General features: G+C 38.8%; 2 pseudogenes; both read right to left on the reverse strand.

The window, feature by feature from the left end:
• Positions 1 to 1630: 1630 nt before the first annotated feature.
• On the reverse strand, positions 1631 to 10565 carry LOC122144238 (annotated as a pseudogene).
• A 5610-nt stretch (positions 10566 to 16175) lies between these two features.
• Positions 16176 to 19632, reverse strand: LOC122144239 (annotated as a pseudogene).
• Between the last annotated feature and the right edge of the window lie 585 nt (positions 19633 to 20217).

Consider the following 20217-nt stretch of genomic DNA (forward strand, 5'->3'; position numbering starts at 1 on the left):
TTAATTCATAAAATTCATTAGATTTCACAGCAAAAAGCAACCCCTAACCTTGTTTTTCTGCCATTTTAGGAGGTTATAATGTTACTGAGAGACAAATAATCATTGCAAATTACCGTGTACTGTAGAACATGCTGTCTGAGGCAGGTTTCTCTGTTTTCCTGAGGGTCAGGAGTTAACGTCTGACGTTGAGGATGCTGTTTTTTTCCACTGCGCTGCCGCCCTGGTTGGATTTGATTGGGATGCCCGTTCAGTGGCCCTCCCGCCTAATGAGCTCATACAGGGCTCTCAATGGGTGGAACTTTCAGGGGACCACCTTGCTCCCAGCTGTCGTAAGTGACCACGTGCGTGACAGGAAGAGCTGTACGAGTATCAAACCATCTGCCGCAGTAATCCAGCATACAAACGGTTTTGGGCTCTGTTTCTCATGGTTAGGGGCTGTGGAAAGCAGGACAGAAAATCATCATAAAGTTGAACAAAATAAAAGCATTCTACTTGCTGTTGAGAGGTTACAGGGTTTATGACAGGTTTTATGCAGAAGTTACATTTAAGATGTTTTGGATCACTTTCAGACCAAGATTGAATTGAATGGAACCACGATGGCAAAATGGTCGCAAAATATGAAATGTGCTATGTTAGAGAAGTGATTTTAAAGTTTAGAAGCTGAACTTATAACAGACCATCCATTACCGTGTAAGAAAAGAAAAAGAAAAAGCCATAGGATACACAGTTCTCTGGCATGCAAGGTATCTATTGGCAGACTTATAAACAAAGGGAACAACAAGGTATCATCTGCAACAGGATCTAGAGCTATCAAGAGAACAAATGGGTTTTCCAACCCACTGACTTGAATATTTGTTCTTTGTTTCAAATAAACAAAATTCACTTAATTTTATTAGTTTCTCAGAAAACCTACAACAAGACTAATCTCTTTCATTTTGTATCTCAAGTAAACGTATTTTGATTCAAAGGATGTTTGGATATTTGTATTGAATTTGTTTTTTTTTTTTTGTTTTGTTTTTGGAGTGGATATAAAAATTTTATGTCTCATGACCAAATTTATGTATTGTAAATACCAGCTTTTAAGTTTTGCCACACAATGGAAAAATACTGCTTTCTTGCAATCTATTTCGGCTTAAAATGTTGCATCTCACACACTGAGCATCCATGTCTATAAATAGTTAAATAGATGCACGAAAGTGAGACTAAAGTAAACAAACAAACAGATGTAGAAATTATGAATTCATAGGCATATGTAAAAAAAATGTATTAGTGTAAAGTCAAATATTTAAAATATCTTACATTAATTAATTAAATAATAGCACTCCTAAAGCTAAAAAAAAATCCAGGGAAACTGAAATGTATAAACTGCATTTTTTACTGTGTCGACTGAATTAATTGCAGGAATTTGGTGCCGACAAAAACGCATAACAGAAGTGAGTTATTTTACGGCCACCGATCACAGTGATTTAACTGTGTTGGAACAGACTGTGAGGTGTTTAAAGGGCTGGGGTGGGAGTGCTTTGTGCTTAGGAGACTCTATGATAGAGATATCAACTTCCACAGGCGCGTCCTTTGTTTTGGGGACAACAGTCCTGGAGCCTTCTTGGCCTTTGGCACTTTGGGTGAGTAACTAGAGCAGGTTAGAAGGCTTGTGATGGGTTTTAGGGGATGGAGGAGAGGGGGTACAAGCAGGTGGGGTACAGAGGGGATACAGGTGGGTCCAGTGAGGGCGTCCCCAGGGACTGAGAGATCCTGCAGAGACTACCACGTTGGCCATAACCTCTCGCAGCGTGGCCATGGGACCCCCACGGGCAGGACCACTCAGTGACTCCCAGCCGGACGCTGAGGGTGATAGCGGGCATGACTGGCCAGGCTCTGACCCACTCTTCTTAAACTTCTCGTGACAGAATTCACAGTTGACATCTTTAGATGACTCACCTTTGGTGTAAGAAAGAAGAAAGTATGTCAGGACAGTTTTTTTTGTGACAGAACTGTATCTTATGGTACATTTGATAATTAAAGACTGACCAAAAAACAAAGTTTGTTAGATTTTGGATGTAAAATCATGCCTTAATTCCCCCTGTTAAGAAGTTTTAAGTTAACTGTATATTAGATACACTACTGTTCAAAAAGTTTGGGGTCTATAATTTTTTTCTAATACATTTCTAATGGATTTATTTAATCCACAAATCCGTTAAAAAACAATAATATTGTAAAAATATTAATACAATTTAAAATAACTGTGTTCTGTTGTAAAAATATGTTAGCCCCCTCTGCAGTCATTTATTTCTGATGGCAAAGCTGAAATTAACATATGAGGAATTTCTTACTCAAAGTATTCATTTCCTTTCTGGCCTCAAACTCTGGGTTGTCAGAGTACATGTATATTGTTATTGACCAAAATAAAAATTAAAAAAAATATTTTGTATAACAATTTCAAAATCAGGTTCCTTAATTTTTTGACCAACACATTTCAATAACTTTTTAATCACATTCAAAAAGAGATTTTTGTAAATTTGAAAATTTCTAGTCTTTTCTAGTTCTAGTCTTTAAAGATTTTAATTTAGTGTTATGAAGAATTAAAACTAGTGTTCCAAAAAAAATAATAAAGAGTGATTTAAATTCTGCTTTTTTGCCAAGGGGCAAGCTGCTGAAACATCTAGAGAAATCTTCTTCACTGAGGGAGGTGATTTCAATTCAGGTTTTCTCGCTGAAAGGCAATTCCTCTGAAAACATCTGTAGAAATCTTCTTCTTTTTGTTTGGGGGGAGGGGATACGAATTCTGCAGTACCACTGAGGGTGAGACGCCTGAAACATCGTGAGAAATCTTCTTCCTTCTTCTTTGAGGTAGGTTGTTTTCAATTCTACTTGGCCACTGAGTGGCATGTTCCCTGAAAAGCCAGTGAATCTTCTCTTTTTTGGCTGAAGCGGGGATTTAAATTCTACTTTGTCCTGAAGGGCAGTTTCCTGAATGTCCTGAGAAGTCCGTCTTCTTTTTGATTGAGGATGAGTTCTACGAATGGATGTCATCCTTTTAAACGACAGAGGAGCAAGAGGGGGATTTTGCTAATGGAAAGGAGGTGGCGGAGGGTGACGCGTAAACCTCAAAGTCCGACCCTTCCACCTGCCCTGGCACCTGGCCTTTTCCTTAAAGTCCTCACTCTGTATATTTTAATGGAGCATGTCCTATTGGGAGCACATTGTGGAGTCCAAATTCACACCAAAATGCCGCAGGTGAGACCCGTGCGTGGCTGGAGCGACCTTTCGGGTCTCGTAACACTCGTCCACAAAACTCACATAACCATGGACATCAATCCCTCAATGAGGAATTCAGGCCTCGTTTTTCCGGTAACAACAGCACAACACACATTTCATAGTTGATTGGAATGTTACAAGCAAGGATGTTTTCAGCATTTAGACGAGCTTGCTTTATAGAGTACAGCTAAAAGTTTGCTCGTCCAATCACATTACCAAAAACATTTTAAATACTGTTACTTACCTAAAGTTGAGATGGGGCGTCTGTTTCCTGAGGGGCCCAGAGGGGCTTGGTTGAGCCAGTGAGAGGGAGGTAGAGAGGACAGGGCATTCACTGTGAGCCTGATTATTCCAACACCGTCTTTATGATGAGACACGATTGGCTGAAGACAGGGAGTGGACAATACAATCTTCTTTTGAAGATGCTTTATGAGAGGTTTCCCTACAGCAAAAGGCGAAGAAGACTGCGACCAGATGGAGCTGCTGATCCTTTAACACAGCAATAGCAGGAAGACGAGGAAAAGGGCATATTTTTTCTTTACAAGGGTGGATATTTTTAATCGTCAGTTTGGGCCCAGCGTTCTTTTTTGAGGTTGGGGGACTTTGTTTTGTATTTTTTAACAGGGCTGACCTGTTTTTTTTTTCTCGGCTTTGGTAGAGGTCCACCTCTTTCCTCTTTTCATTAGCTGGCACAGGAGGTCTATAGGAGGCTCCACTAACTGTCGACACAGCCACTCCCAGCTGCCTGAGGACATGATAACCGGGGCATGACTGAGAGACCTCGAGCCTGGATTCAAAACTGGTCCCACAAAACTCACAACTATGGGACGAGTACTGTAAGAATGTGAGAGAGAAAGGCATATGTGATGACGCTTTTTTTTTTTCCCGCTAAAAGGGCATGCTTGTGTTTTTTTGACTGTAACATATAAGGAATCATCACGCTGATTAAAAAAAATTGTCAGTGATTTTTCAAAGGCATATTCACCCAATAATAAAGGTCAGGTCCTCATGGTTCCTCATTTTATTTTTTATGGTTAAAACTTTTTTTTTAAACTAAACTGTTTATTAGAGTGGAGGCTGGAATACACAACTTTCAAACAGATTTTTTTTTTTTACACAACACACTTGCCGATTTGGCAAATGATTTACAGAAAAAAAAAACTCGGGGGGGGGGGGGCATCATACACTAAATGGGCATGATACGTGATCCCATGCCACACAAGATTTTCAGGGTGTTTCAAACACAACAAAACAATCACACAGAAGTGGAGTTTTATCATCTGCCTGTGTGTTGGTGTACTTACAATCAGAGTCATCCATGTCTTTTATCCAAGTTCTGTCTCCGAGGGAACACTCTTTAGAAACGGTGGCAGTGCTATGGATCTGGGGTTTTGCTGTGGTCTGTCTGGTGCTGTCTTCTCCATGTGCTGGAATCCTCCTCCTGGCACTTAGAAAAACAGCTGATATAATTCAGACAAATTTATTCTATCATAATGCATCAACTTATCAGGTATTTGATAACATCTTGTCGGGTTTTTTATATATGATATGTAATATGTATGTACAATGTTTAAAGTGTAGTGATGTCTGAAAAAACATGGTCACAAAAACTTGTTAACCATTGTTACCATAAAATACAATAGTAACTAAAGATATCAGTACAATAATAGTATTACATTAGTAACCATTATTAGTGAGCGTATAGCCATCACTGTAAGAAACAATACTAAATTAAAATAAAATGAATAAAACTTAAAAGCGTCCTTATGTTGTTTGAGAAAAATATGTATTTATCTAGATTTATAAAGCAAAAATGTTTTTTTTCGGGAACTACAGTATGGCGATGTAAAAGGTCATGTTTACACTTTACTGTAACACTGGACAAGCCTTTCGTTTCCTGCTCTCGTTTAAACATTTCTATCTCTCTGTAACATTACATGGCTGAATTTCTGCACTAAATCGTTTATTTTAACGAGTATTTCTACTGAGACTTGTTAATGTTTTGTGCTGTGATGATTAAACCAAGAACAATTCCCATTTCGTTCAACCATGTATCACCCACAATGGACGCGCACACATGCAGCTAGCACGAGCTAATTACATTTATCACGCACTGCAAGTCGATTAAAACAGGTTTGGTAGTCTGCAAAGGCATAATAACATCTGGTCTGGTCGGCTACATGTCGCTAACTACATTGAAAAACGATATGTTGAAAGCAAATAATGCTCAAAATTACCTTTAAGTTGCGAGGTTTCTCTTACAGGAGAGAATGCAGGCACTTTAATCAAAACAGCACAGTCGAGCTGCAACAACCAGTCAAAATCAATCGATAGCTGATTTAGAAAACGCCACACGAGGGCGAATCACAGGGGCTGTGGCTGATGTGTTTTTTTTATACAGTCTATGGTAGTTAGAACTAGATTGTGCGCGGTTTTGCATACATAATAGCTATCGTCATTTAACTGCACTTTTAAACTGGAGATTTATTTAACATCCCTTATGTTAAAAACTCGAAGAAAAAATGTCACACAAAGAGAAAAAATGTGTCTATGAAGATACAGGTAAGCTCGCTGCAGGTGAGATCTCCTCCACAGTATTTGGTAAGCAAGATTTTCTTGTATTTTTTTAGTTAAGAATTTGTCATAGATGTAAATATAAAGTGATGTTTTTATGTATTTTTTAAACAATATATTGAGCTCTGGTTGAGACACTTTTTGTGTCCAATACTGCTACAGTAATGTAATGTCTTTGCCCTTTTGTAAAGATTTACCTGTTTGGGTGGCATTTCTTAGCAGCAATTACTGAGAATGATGCAATGATATCATAATCTTGAATTTAATTTTTTTTCTTCTCTTTCAAAAATATATATAAATATGGTTTTTGAATGAGAACTGGATTACAACTGGGAAACTGTATCCTTCAATGTGATTTATTCGCAGAATAATAAAACACCATTTAAACCAACATTTTGTAAAATGTGTATAGTGCTTGCTGTTTCCAGGAGTGGCTGTGTGTTTTCCACTTAACACATACATCCATTTGACTTTGTTGCTGTCTTTTGTTCCAGTCCATAAGGCATCATGCTTTGTATATGTAGTCCGATAAAGCATCATGCTTGCACACTTGGATGAGTGAAACTGTGGTGCTTTGGCTCTTATAAGTTGATAACTTCCCAATGGTGGGGAGACTTTTTGAAAAACTCACTCTTTATTCTGAAAAATAAAATGAAAAACCTTTTTGAAAACAGGATTTTTGTAGATACTCAACATGTAAATTATTAGTAAGAATAGATTCGTGAATAGTTACACACCGTCACAGTTCACAACATACTGTAAGAACCAACATGAATACAAATATTACCTTGGAAAGAGTATTGTCCTTGACCTCTACTTACTTTATTTTTAGGTTAGTGCCGGTGTATTGAGTTTGCCTGAGCTCAAGGTCACCTTTACAAAAATTATTACAGTAAAAAAGAAATACATTGTGATGTTATTGGCGTTGGTTTTGTTACAATTAATGCACAATATTCTTTTTTGAAAGGCTACAAACTAAATCACCTACAGGTAAAGCTTTTAAAAGTCTTATGCAGATCCCTTCCTTCTTTAATTTTGGTAATTATATTTTTTACTGCAGTAATTTATTGACATTTGTGATAATGGATTTGGTTGTACTTGTGACAGGTAGGTATCTATAAAGCCACAGTGTTATCAATGAATAAAAGAAATCTGACAAAAGCTAATATCCATGCAAAGAGGCACGATGTAAACACACCACAACCAGTGTACTTCCTGTTTTGCATCGGTAATTGATGTAAGCTTTTCTCATTCCATCATCATTAACTGCATATAGTTTGGTTCCCATCTTTTCAACAATCCAGCAAACTGCTCCTCCTGTTTAGCAGACCACGACAATAAAAAAGGTTAACTTAGGCATATTGTATGTACAAGCCCTGAATTAATGATGTACGTCTAAAAAAAATAGAAGTGAAAACCATACAGCTTACCAAAACATTCATGCGGTTCTACTGCAGCTACAGCGACATTAAGCTTTCTTTCATCTTCCTCTCTCTCTTCTTCTATGACGCCGAGTCTGCACAAACACGGAAGCAGAAAAGAGAAATGTTCCCAGTAGTCTTTTTTTTTTTTTTTTTTACAAATAAACACATTTGACCTCTTTTTTTTTTTTTTTTTACCTAAAAATTTGCGCTAGCCATCTGTTCTTCGCAGGATGGCTAACAGATTCCGAAGTTTCCTGAACCTCTACCTGTAGCTGTGTTATTCTGTTCTTGGGTCAGGGACTATGAAGTCTTCTAACCCTTTTGGCCATCTCCAGCTCACGCTCGGGTTACCTGCTCCACGCAACACGCAGCTCTCCCCCAACTCTTGCGCATGCTATGAGACAACCCAAACTCTGTCAACATACTGTGGCACTTATTACACCAGTTCCATCCTTTTATTACACAAGTTAATTCTGACAAAGCATCAAAGTAGTGGTCAAAATATTTTTACTCTATACCAGCCTGATTACACCACTGACTTTCTCATAGTGGTGATTTTTCAAATGATATTACTGTGCTTTATGAGGACACTCGATGGTCCTGAAACCAGATGCATTTAGAGTATTGCAAAATAGACCCACCCTGTCTAATGTGCTTGTCGTCCCCTCATGCTCTTGCCCTATTTTTTGATAGGGCTCGTTGCTGTTGTTTTGTTGATCCATGAGTACTTTTTTTTGCTGCTGGGCTTTTTTGGAGTGTATGGCCTATGACAAACCAGGCCAATAAGTATTTGAAAGCGCATCATTGTGAAAAATGTCTAGTAAATTTTAAACAGTCCTTAGTTACTCACGTTACTAGGTGATGAAATTTTTCCAAACAGGGATCCTGATCTTGATTGTAGTCCTCGCACTAGCGTTGGTAGCTCTTCTTTGCTTGTCTGCCTCTTTTAATGGTTGCCGTTGATGCTGATGGTCTATTGGGGGACACTACAAAGCACCGCTGCACCTGCTTCCTCTGACGTTCTTTGCCTTTGTTGAAGTGTTTGAGTCTATGGGAAGCTGCTGCATGGAGTTTTGTAATGGACTGTATCTTGGGGAGACTTCCTTTGGAGCTAAAAATATGTAGGCTTGGTGTTCCATGAATGCTGTTAGAAGACAACAGGTTAGAGGAATGTAAGTACTTTGAACAAACATTGATTTTAAAGCTAGATGCAGCTTTCTCTTCAAGGAGCCCCCCTTAGGAATTTTGTTTACATTGTAATATAATCTTACCTGCTCAACAGGAATCCGGTGAGCTTCCTGTCCAAGATACTCATGTGATCTGTGTTCAGGATTGAAGGCAAGGGATGTAGGTTGTCTATTGTGGTCCTACAAAAAAGGATGTAATTTCGCCCATGAGTACATTGTTTGAATTAATGAGAATCTCATAGTGCTCATATTAGCCCTGAAGTTTTATGTTACCTGTTTCATTACAGAGATAATATCGACCAGCAGACTGGTGAAGGACTGCTAGACGAAGGGGCAATGTCTACATAGAGCCATCAAAATCGAGCCATGGCAATTTCACTGTCTGGTCAGATACTTTCTGTAAGAATCCCTCATAGGCTCCCAGTGTGTTCTAGAAACTCATTCATAAAAAACATGTACTCTTCTTTTTTTCGCCAAAACCTGGTGGCTATTGAGATAAAATGGTTGTTGCCAAGAGCAAACCTTACAAAACCCTAATTCCATTGGGATTTATAATCAATACACAAAACTTTTTTGTAGACCTGATGTACGTTAACGATTAAGGATGAAATGGTACTTTAGAAATTGAAGGACCATAGACAGGACTTAACAAGGTGAAGTTTGCAAGGTTTTGAATGACCTTGGCTGTCAGAGTGAGGAGTACGAAGGGTGTTTGGCTCTGGATAGGATGTGGGTGAGGCCAAAGGGTGGATGGACTGAGGAATCGCTGGGCCAAAAAAGAAGAATCGTAGAAACAGAGTATGCTGATATGAGACGGTGTCCGATGTCTGTTTGACCTCTGTCCTCACAATCTGATACCCAGCTGGAAAAAAATCTCAGTCCAGCGCCGCAGGGAATGAGCGTTCATAGAAGGGAAAGAATTAAGCATTTAAAAAATAATTTTCCAGTGAAAAACTAATGACACCCCATTAGGAGTTTAGTGGACGTGGAGTATATCTAGTTACTATTATGGATAGTATATCACAACGATTCGGTCATCTTAGATGCGTTTTCTAGCAGAAAATACTTGCTCTTTGTTTTCAATATATTTTTTGGGAGGAGTGTGTTCATTTAGGTTAACTTTACTCATGCATGTCAGTTATTCCTTTATCTTTTAACAACATCTGCACATGTCTCCTTCAGATGTCTCTGGTTGATTGGTAGGTCAGAGGCCAGAACATTTCTGCGGGTCTACCTCACAGCTCTCGCCTCCACTATACACTCGTGGCTATGAAAGTCCACCTGTGGATAAAGAGGGTTAAACAGTAGGTTAGAGGTAAAATAAGATGACACATGCAGTTTTATACCAAGGGATGCAGTATTCCTTACTCAAGTGTGTCAATGAGATACGTTCTGGCCCCACCAATTTCATATATTCATCAATAGCCTTTGTGAGCCATGTATTCTCTCTGAAAATCAAGCCTCATTTTCTCCCAAGCGCTGAACTTATGCACTACCAAGATCAATTTAAGAACTCCTGCACACAATCAAAACCATTCATCATTGCAGAAATCCGAAGAGCTTATTACTTTTCCTACAGTTACTGCTGTTGCCACTCACCTTAGCTTTCCCAAATGCCTCTGGAGAACTATGAACAAGTGCACCTGCAAGTTCTTCTTTCTCCCGTACATTGAGAAGGGGTTCCAGGCTGTATGCACATGTACCACATAATTCACTGTGATATACTCTGCAAATTCCTTGTACCTCTCAATAGGCGAAAGTTGTCACAGGACATCGTGAATGTGTACCTTAACGTCGATCACACACACACCAAAAATCGCACACAGCTAACACAACATATGTGTCCCTTTGCTGAACCTTTCCCTGGGGGCTTGTAGGGAAAGATGGGATACCACTTCTCCTGCTAGGCCCGAGCCTTTTATTCTCTGCCAGATTGAAGAGTAGCCCACACGTCCAAGAGTATGCAGAGTAGCGTCATCCTTTGAAATGGCGCTTTCTTTTTTAAGGGTCTTCGTCTCTAAAGAGGTGCAGAGGTGATCTGGCTGACAGGGGGGCAAATTGTTTCAAGTTCAAAAAATTCGCCCCAGACAAATAGCTTGCACACCTCCTGAAGAACCACCACCATGGCCTGTGCCCAGCGCTGCTCCAGATCCTCCACTTCCAATCACCTGCTGGCTGTGCTGGATCCGTTGGGCGGACGTTCCCCACGGCCCGGCTACTGGTACGGAGCAAACAATGTACCATCAAGTGTGGACCTCACAATAATATCGCTTCTTTGGGGGAAGGGCTTTTGCTTCATTAACCCAAAGGCTCAGTGAGTAACTCAGTGCGTTTCACAGTTGTCCTGAAGTTTAGATATATATAAAACATCATAATTACTTGTAAAAAAGTACACAGTTAGTTAATATTTTGGTGGAACTTAAGTTGAGGATATTCAGTACCTTATTTGGGATGAGCAGCACGACGCAAGTCTTCAATCCAGCGGTCTCTTTCTGCAGCTGAACTGCACCCAAAGCAGTGGTTATTCTCTGAGTTATGAACCTTTTATGAGTCAGAGAAGGAAATGGCAAGAAAATAAGAAGATTGGTTTGGATTATGGATTGACATAAAAATCTGAAAATTGAAACATAGTTTGTACTTTTATATGCAACAGCAAGGTCTACCTGAAAACAGTACTTCTCCCCTAGAATCGAGCTGTGAACTGGCCTGATTGCCGGTAGTCTGGTCTGTACTAAGATCCAGGCTTTTTTGCCGCACTGACTGGAATGGATAGAGAGATTCTCTTGAACCAAACTTGATAGAAAGTGTGAAAGATTGGTAAACGGCATATCATATAACCCATCAGATGATTTAAGTCAGATCAGTCTTTTTTCCTATATTATAAAAATGATCCTCTACTTCCAGCAACACTTAGTCCTGCAGTATTAAGAGTTGTGTGTTCTGCTTTTTTTTCCGTTTATCATCAACCCTGCAAAAGCGTCGCTTGATTAAATTCTATCATGAGAACGAGAGAAAAGGATTGTTCATGGGAAAATACATTTATTTATACATGCATTTTTGTTCAGTCAACAGTTTCAGGTTTCTTAGAAATACTAATGTATACTCACCTTGACACCACCATCTTGGCCTTGTTATTTTGGTACCACTCTGGGGGACCACAGGATCTGGAGTTTAAGAGCTCTAAAGAGAGAATGAGAACAGTTTCTATATGTAGATGATCACTTTGATGCCACAGTATTTCCTCTTTTTCTGTAGTGAGCACTGAAGGTGGTATATCCCTTTCTTTTTTCAAATATGTTCCATAATGCAATAATTGATCATTAAAGCTTAAATGATCAAATGTATTGTGCATGTATGTCTTTCTGTTGTATTTCATTCTGGTGAGATAAAATACAGCACAAAGACAAATCTCAATGCAAATCGCAGAGTCTGAAACCAAGGCAGGAAGCATAGTCATTTCCTTCCTTCTATGTGCATCAGATCAATAATTACCAGTTTAACAGAAAAGTTAACTGCATTACTGCAGTTGAGTTCTGTTAATACAGAACAGAACCGAAATCTAGGGGCTTATTTAATTTTTGTATGTCAAAAATTAGCTTTTACTTGATCATCCGTGTGCCTTTATGAAAGCTGGAGAGCAGACAAGCAGTACCATGGAAAGGATCTGGTCCCAATTTTTGGACTTGGACATGATGGACATGATTATAGGAGGCCAACTTAGTGGCGCTTAAATAAATCAAGATTAAAAAAGCAGCAGCTGTAAAAATTAGTCATATTTGCTTGGAAGCCTATTAAAGTTTTGCTTCCGATGAAGTCCGACACTTTGCACTTTGTCATGAATTTTCAAAGCCTATGAAGTAACTAACTTGCAAAGATTGCAAAAATGCAACATTAAAAATGACAACGACTTGAAATGTATCAGCAAACTACTGCAAATAGAAATTAAGCTAGCATTTTATTGCAAATCTGCCAAGGCCAATTGTGATCCATGACCTGGTATTAAAAGTGCTAAACTTAAAAAAAATAATATAGTTGGATTAAACCCCTTTCAACATATTTCCCCACATATAGTCTTTGTAGTTGCTGATTCCGACAATATACTGGAGTCTGTGTTAAATTGGGAAACACAGTAGGATGCCTTCAACACCCAGTGTCCATCATGGTAAGGTCAACAGGCTTATTTTAGGAGTCTTTACATTGTATGCCATCTCTGAAGCCAACTTTTAGAAAACTTGACCAAAATGCTTCTAAAAGGGCCAATCCACACAGCTCAGACAAACACCAACAAACAATTAAAAACAAAACATTGTTGCCAACAGGGATAACACTGATGGCATTTGTCTGTGCGGAGTAATTGGCCTTAAACTTTCCATCACAATGTAAATACTGTCAAACTTCAGAAGGTGGATATCTTATAATGATCTTCTAAATAACCAAATCAAAAAGTGGTTATATATATATATATATATATATTATATATAGATATATATATATATATATATATATATGGAAGCACAGAAATTGGGCAAGCAACTCAGCCAACAAATAAGCGCCAGTAAATGACATTGTATTTGAAAGCACTACTCATAATATATCTTTGTGCTTTGCTAAACAACTGAATTCAGCTGAAAATTAAGATCAATGTAAACTCAGTTAACTGGATTCTGGCCATCTCCTTAGACTTGTTTTAATGCTGATTGAATTTCACATGCATTAAACGCTCCAGCAAAATGATTGGATTGAATCTTTTAAGTAGCAAAGTTAAAATTATTGTGCTTACCTAGTGCCCCGCCACATACATCCAACGCCTGAAACCCATGCTTTGGAGTAGCTCAGAATAATTTTTTTCCCCTTTCAGAACATTAGACTCACAAATGCCCTTTTATTAAGTTTTTTTTTTACTTTTAATATAAGGGTCCTACATGCTTATTTTGAGTAAAGTAGACAGCACACCCCTTCAGTCGTCCTCTGGTATGGAACCCCAGTTACGCTATGGTATCTTCAGACACTCAAGGAAGCAATTTTACAAGCATACGTACACATAAACCACATCCACAATTTCCTCTTTGAATACGTTATCTAGCTTCACTTTAGTTACTGATAGTTCGTCATTGGCTGGATAGAGACAGATGATATCTCTCATCTCTTGAAGTCATCTCCGGTTTTTAAATTGTTAGGACACAGCGAGCTCTAGGCAGTCACTTCATTCAAGTGTACTGCAGTCCCCTAAGGCATCTTCACAAGATAATGTTTCACATTTGTTCTTATGAGGCCAGTTAGGTCAACAATAAAAGTGGATCAGAAAGTTCTGAGCAAAGCTCTAGTGTCATTTGTTAGCAATGGCGCTTGGTAAGATTTCTTGCATCTAATGCAATGATATTTTTGGCTTCAATGTAAATGCAAACTCTGTGATACTGACCAGTGTGACTTCCACTGATGTTCTGGAGACTGAGGCTGGAGAGACAACTGCTGGCCCGGTTCCGTACCCTCATCAAAGGCTGAAATACAATTTAAAACATGATATATTGGCAGCATAATTTGACCTAAATTCAAATAGCATTTCCAAACTAAATGCACGGATGCGTCAAAGTCAATTTAATGGCATACATCCAATACCTTAATCTGCTAAGTATAATGTCTCATCTGTTGGCATTGTTGGATGTGCATGTTGTTCATTACCTCCTCCTCACGTGGTATAAGGATCTGTCCATCTTGAAGAAAGCAGTTGCTAATGTCCCAAACGGGAACGTCTTGTGGAGGGGGCCCAGGAGAAGCGAACAAGGCTCTTGGACCAGGGTCTCAGGATCGCACTTTTTCTTTGAGATTTTTCATAAAACGTAAAAGAGTTTACATGCAACGTTTTAATTTAAATAGCTTAGAAGCTTCAAAGACAAAACATACTTTCATGCAAGAATGAATTTGGAATGCAGTTCCAATATCATAAGAGCTTAATTAGTTAGCAGTCCTATTAACATCCAATTACATGTTTTAGGTCATTTGGGTACAAAAGAAAAAAAATCTTTCTGTGGATTCTTTACTTTGTTTATTGTTCCATCTCGCACATCCTGTTGTTGTACCCTCATTCTTTAGCGCCATTTAGTGGCATCTGCACGTACTTTTATAAGGTTAGAAAGGAAGTCTACACTCTCCAACAGTAGAGATCTTTCTAAGGAACCCTCATAATGATTTCAACTTGTGTTTTGTTTAACATTTAGCATTGAATATAAAGCTCTTACCATGCTCTGCAATGGCAGCACTCTGCAGACGTTGTCTCTTAAACTTCTGTGAAACCGTTTGCAGGTACTTCCTTATTTTACCCTTCTGTGTTGTGTCCTGGACAGTGGACCCAGATGCCTGCGCGTTGGAGGTCCCAGATGCAGAAGAGGAGGACAGGACCGTAGATAGGAGGGGATCCTGGTGGCTCTGAAAGAGCTCTGCGGAAAGGGTTTTTTCTTGAAGTTGCTGGCTTTTCCGGTTTTGGATGGGCTTTCGCTCCCTCGAGGTGCAGTCGAGCACTTTTTTCCCCTGCGTCTTCACTCAGAGCTTTGCGCCAACTCTGCATTTTATTCCATTTGTTTGAAGCCCTTTTCTCAAGCCTCTCAATAGTCCCCTGTGCCCGCTGTCTCAGGCTTGGCCCCTGTGTGCCACTTGTACGTGTTGAGTAGCTTGCCATCCTCTGGTTGCTGTGGGTCTTGATCAACCGGACTGTTCTGCTCAGGGGGACAGATCCATGTCTTCCTCAATCTGTGGTTCTGATTGCTCAGCACTCGGATCTTTGTTTGTACCCATCTTGATTCCTGCTCCGTGACCCAATTAGCACGTTTTTTCTGGGCGCAGGATGTTTCAGTGTTGCAATGCAAAGTTTGTATTTTCTTGTAGTATCTCAAAGAGTATGGATTCCTCAGCACTTACCAGTTCTAGAGGTCTTTAAACGTCTTGTATTTTCAATTTCGAGTGCTTCGGATCTCATCATCTGCTGACTTCACCTATTGGCTCGTTTCAAATGATGCAACCTTTGTGGTCCTCAGCTCTTGTAGGTATGAGGCGTTTTTTTTTTTTTTTTGTGCGTACTAATTTGCGTCCAGTATTCAGGAAGCCAGTCAGTTTGTGGGTGGGGAAATCAGGTTAGGTACGCAGGTTGAGATGAGGATATTTCCCAGACTGACCCAACTAGTGCAAAATTATAGTGCTGTGTTATTTACTTTGTTATTCCTATTTATGGAAAATCTAGAAAGCATAATATTTCATTTGATTGTTGTATTTGAGTTTGAACTAAACTGGTATGGTTGTGACTGGAAAAATTCTTATGATCACTGTAGCGTAACATGATCAAGGTTAGATTTAAAAATTTTTTTTTATTAAATATGATCAGGGTTGACAGTTTAACCTAAATAACTGCTTGTTTTGTTCAGTGACGGTTAAATTTCCTGTCAAAACAGCAGCACTTCCTGTCTCACTCTGGGCCCTGCTGTAAAAACCACTTCCTGTCGTGGTAAAGACTAAAGTAATCTTGTCAACCTTTCCCTTCAAACTGTCACACACACAAAACTCAACATGTAGGATTAGAGATCATCTTGTTTATTTTTGCAAACATATTACTCACTTACATACAGTACAGTAACACTTCAAGGTTTCATACAGACTTCCAACCAATGTACAGAGTAATGCTAATGGCCTGTTTTATGCTAATAACCTCACATTTAAATGCCAACCTTTTCCTGAACTTCTAATTATATTTAAAACTAAATGTATATTTAAAATTAAGAATACTTTTCATACTATTTAGTGGGTTTCATTGTTGTGGCTTCTAAAGCAGTCATGCACCTTAAGTCATGTCATGTCAGTGACAGTAGATGTCCTCGTTGTTACTTAAAAGGATCCGTTTCCTGTGAACAACATGTTACAGTCACAGATTAATGTGTCGTTTTGGATGACAAGTATTTCCAGCATTAAACTTTGAAATTTCCAAGTTTAGCATTCTACGTACTTTGTAGTGTTCCCAGGTTGTTATCTCAGAATACAGTGACTCCCCTGGACATTCTGTGCCTGCTACCACTTGTCTATGACCCAGAATGGTCAAAAATTCTCCTGCAGAAATCCTTTGCTCACTCCGCATTTGACCAGATGATGGTGCAGCTAGTCCATGGCATATTGGGCGGGTAAATGAGCAGTGTAGTCCCCGATAAAAGCAACACCATACCCAACACTATTGTGTCCTTTAGTATGAGCCCCTGTTGACATCCAACCTCGTCCTTCGTAGATGTAGCCATCAGACCCAACAACAAAGCTTGGAGAGACAGTCAGATGCACATAATACTTTACAAATGATACTGATTGTGATCTTTTGCATGCACTCTACTCAAAGAAAAAATAAAAATATGGAAAAATATGGTTGCATATGCGCTGATCAGTTTTTAGGAAAAAAACAAAAACCCAAAGTAGGTCAATTCAACTTTTAAACATTTTATATTTTTATGTATGTAAACATGATATCTGTTCTAAAACCAGCCACTGGTTTCTATTCTAAGGCAGGAACATAACTTGAATGTAACCTCATAAGGGACTGTTTTTTGTCGTCTTGCTAAAAATGCTCCTCACTTGAAGAACTGGAGAGACTTGACTCCTATGGCGTTTGACATTAGCATGTTGCTATGCTAACAGTTATATACACAGAATTAAGCAAGATATTACACAGTAAACACAAATGTTGTATAAAGTAATCCATTTTTAATTTAGCTATTTCCAGTATTGAATGAATTATAAGATTACCTCAGCTGCCATTTTGTGTTTATTTTTCCCCTGAGAAAATCTGAGTATGCAACTTCCCTACATTATAGTGGGCTAAAATATATGTTTAAAGAGCAGCATGTCTAAATTCACAGTATCATAAAACATTAAGCAAAAAGTTGTCTGATGAAGTGCACATTTCATTGAAATTTTACTATCGCATGGGAGAGGTTTGGCAGGTAAAACTGCTAGTGCTGGTAGGTTAATATGACAAATGTAGTACATACAGATTACAATCATGCTAAAGATTACTAAAACATATAGTTTCAATGGTTGTGAAATAAATTACTACTCAGAAAGAGAAGTACCTACTCAGTGCGTATGTGGTTTTCTGGATGCAACAAAAAAGAGTGAAACACACACAGAATGCAGTATTAATGCAATATGTACTACACAGTATGGAACAGTATGTCTACTAGTTTAAATGTAGTATGTGATTTCTTTGTATACTCTGATTTTGAAAATACATTATTATGGTTTAAAACATAATTTCTCAATATGTCTAAATGTTTATTTACTGTAGTTGTGTCATTTTTTTTTTTACAAAAATTATGTAAGTTCATTGCAAAGCATTCTGGACTAGGAACACCTACCCTTTGGAACAGCTTTCACACCACAATGCCCACCTTTGTAGGCAGCAAACTATAGGTTTAAAGGACAGAATGTATATTTGTGACAGAATCATGCTGGAGCACATGTTACCTGAACCGATGTCGTACCAGCCCCGCCCCTTCTGGTGGAAATGTTGCATTGCCTTCATATTTTTGGAACACATCTGAAGGTTTCGACAGGGTTTGCTGGGACTCGCTGTGTGGTGAATATACAGAAATGGCAGGGGTGGAGACAGAGGGTTGAGAGGAACCACGGGTGGTGCTTGCTCCCCACATACATCTTGGAATGATGGCAGGACACTCTGAAGGAGGGGTAAGCATGGAGATCGCTGGTTTAACTCCAGCGTTTGAACAGTGAGTTTTAGTTGACCAACTGGAAGTATACCTTCACTTACCCATATAACGTAGCATAAAGTCTTTCATTCCCTTTTCTATAAGACTCTCAACCCCCAGGTCCTCCTTTTTGTTGATGACTATGTAGTGCATTTGCTACTTTCTCTTTAAGCAGGTGAATAAATTTGTGATCTTTTTTAAAATTCGGTCTGCGATAGCGTCCTCTCAGATGAGTATTCAAGTCATGATCCAACTCTTCCATAGTATCTAAGTAGTAGCTCCTCAGTAGTGTGCTCAAATTTACTTCAGAGCAGTTAACAACAGAAAGATGCTTCCAAGTATGGCTCATCCATTCCACCATGGAACCAGAGCATCAGTGGCCAAGGTTGGCATGCCTGAAAGAGTAAAAACCATGGGAGCAGATACATTATCCCAACAACCATCCGGGCCAAAGCCGCTCTCAGGTGGAGTTGCATTCCCAAACTGCAGAAATGACATGCCTAAAGTACTTGGCCAGTGGGAGTAGGTAGAAACCATGAGGCTGGTTACTGTCCTCGTTAGCCCGTAGCCCATATTCAATACCTAAAAGGAGGGGAGCAAGGGCAAACCGTCGTGCCTCAGGAGTCAGAACAACTCCTCTCTCATCATGATCATTTGTTATGAAATGATGAGTGACTTTCGTCCAGGAAATTGGAGAGATTGTGTGTTTATATTCATCTGCTCTGTGATAAAGCTGTTGTTTTCATAGTGAACATCACCTCGATTGTCAGATGATCCCATAAGGTCATGTGTGAGATTGTCACTTTGGTCTGCAATTTTGCGTAGATTCGTCACTAAAGCCAGTGGACTTAGTCCTGGGTTTAAATCTTCTAAGTGTGTAACAGCAGTTGTAAAGTGCTCCATGTTCCTCAGATGAACTGCTGTAACTAAAATATATAATTACTTAAGACACAATAATTTTGCATGTGCAATTATAATCAAGCTAAAGAGGGTTTGGGGGGGTAATTGAAGCACGGTCTTAATCTCTCTGAAGACTGTACATGTGACAAAAGTATATGTGACAGTAAATTTAAGTATTAAACATATAGCATGTCTCTGCTGTCTTTTGAAATCTGGACATATCACTATGGTTGAGATGGTAGTCCAATTAAACTGTACGCATATAAGCCGAGCTGCGAACACAATACAGTTTATGGATACTTGCATGTAATTATGCAGAATTTATTGTTATTATAATAGTAAATATAAGTAACAAGTACAGCTTAATATAAAGTGTTACCAAGAGTTATGGTGTACGTACCTGGAGCTCTGAATGACTACACATATCCCAGACATGGTAATAATCCACAATGCTCCTGGTGTCATTATCAGTACTAAATGCTACGACTCAGTACTAAGTGCTTGATTTGAATACGGTGTAAGAGTATTTGTACATATGCTGAAACACTGAAGGCAGGGCACTTCTAAGCTGCTGCAATTTTACGTTAGTCAGGTGGCGATTCCATCGTGAAAAAACATGTTTTTTTGTGTTGCTTCAATAGGATTGCATGTTCGAGGTTGTACGAGTTTGTATGTTTGTACTCTGATGTGAGTAAAGGTCTTCCCCATAATCTGAATTTAACTACAAATATTGATTTTTGGATGGCAGTGGGACTGACAGATCTGCCGTTCTGTTTGTTGTGGAAGGAAGAGTTACTGGAAATAAAGGAGGTAAAGGTCATAGCTAGTAGGTGGTAGCCTATATAATGTAATAGCAAAAACAGTTAGTTGTTGCACATGTGCACACAGGTTACCTGAAGATGACTACAACTGTCTGTATTTAGTACAGCATGCGGAGCGGAGAAACGCATTTTAGCTGGATTTGTTGATTAGAAGAAATTCTTCTCTTTTTTTTAGCTGGATTTGTTTTTTTTTGCATTTTTTTAATTTTCACTATGAACAAAATAACAACTGGTAGGGTGCTACAAATACAGGTCTTCCATTTGTATCATACATTTGATGTGAGTTACATAACAGGTCCATTTCCTCCATCGTATGTTTACATTT

The sequence above is a fragment of the Cyprinus carpio genome, unplaced genomic scaffold, assembly GCF_018340385.1.
Source record: "Cyprinus carpio isolate SPL01 unplaced genomic scaffold, ASM1834038v1 S000006625, whole genome shotgun sequence".
NCBI lineage: Eukaryota > Metazoa > Chordata > Actinopteri > Cypriniformes > Cyprinidae > Cyprinus > Cyprinus carpio.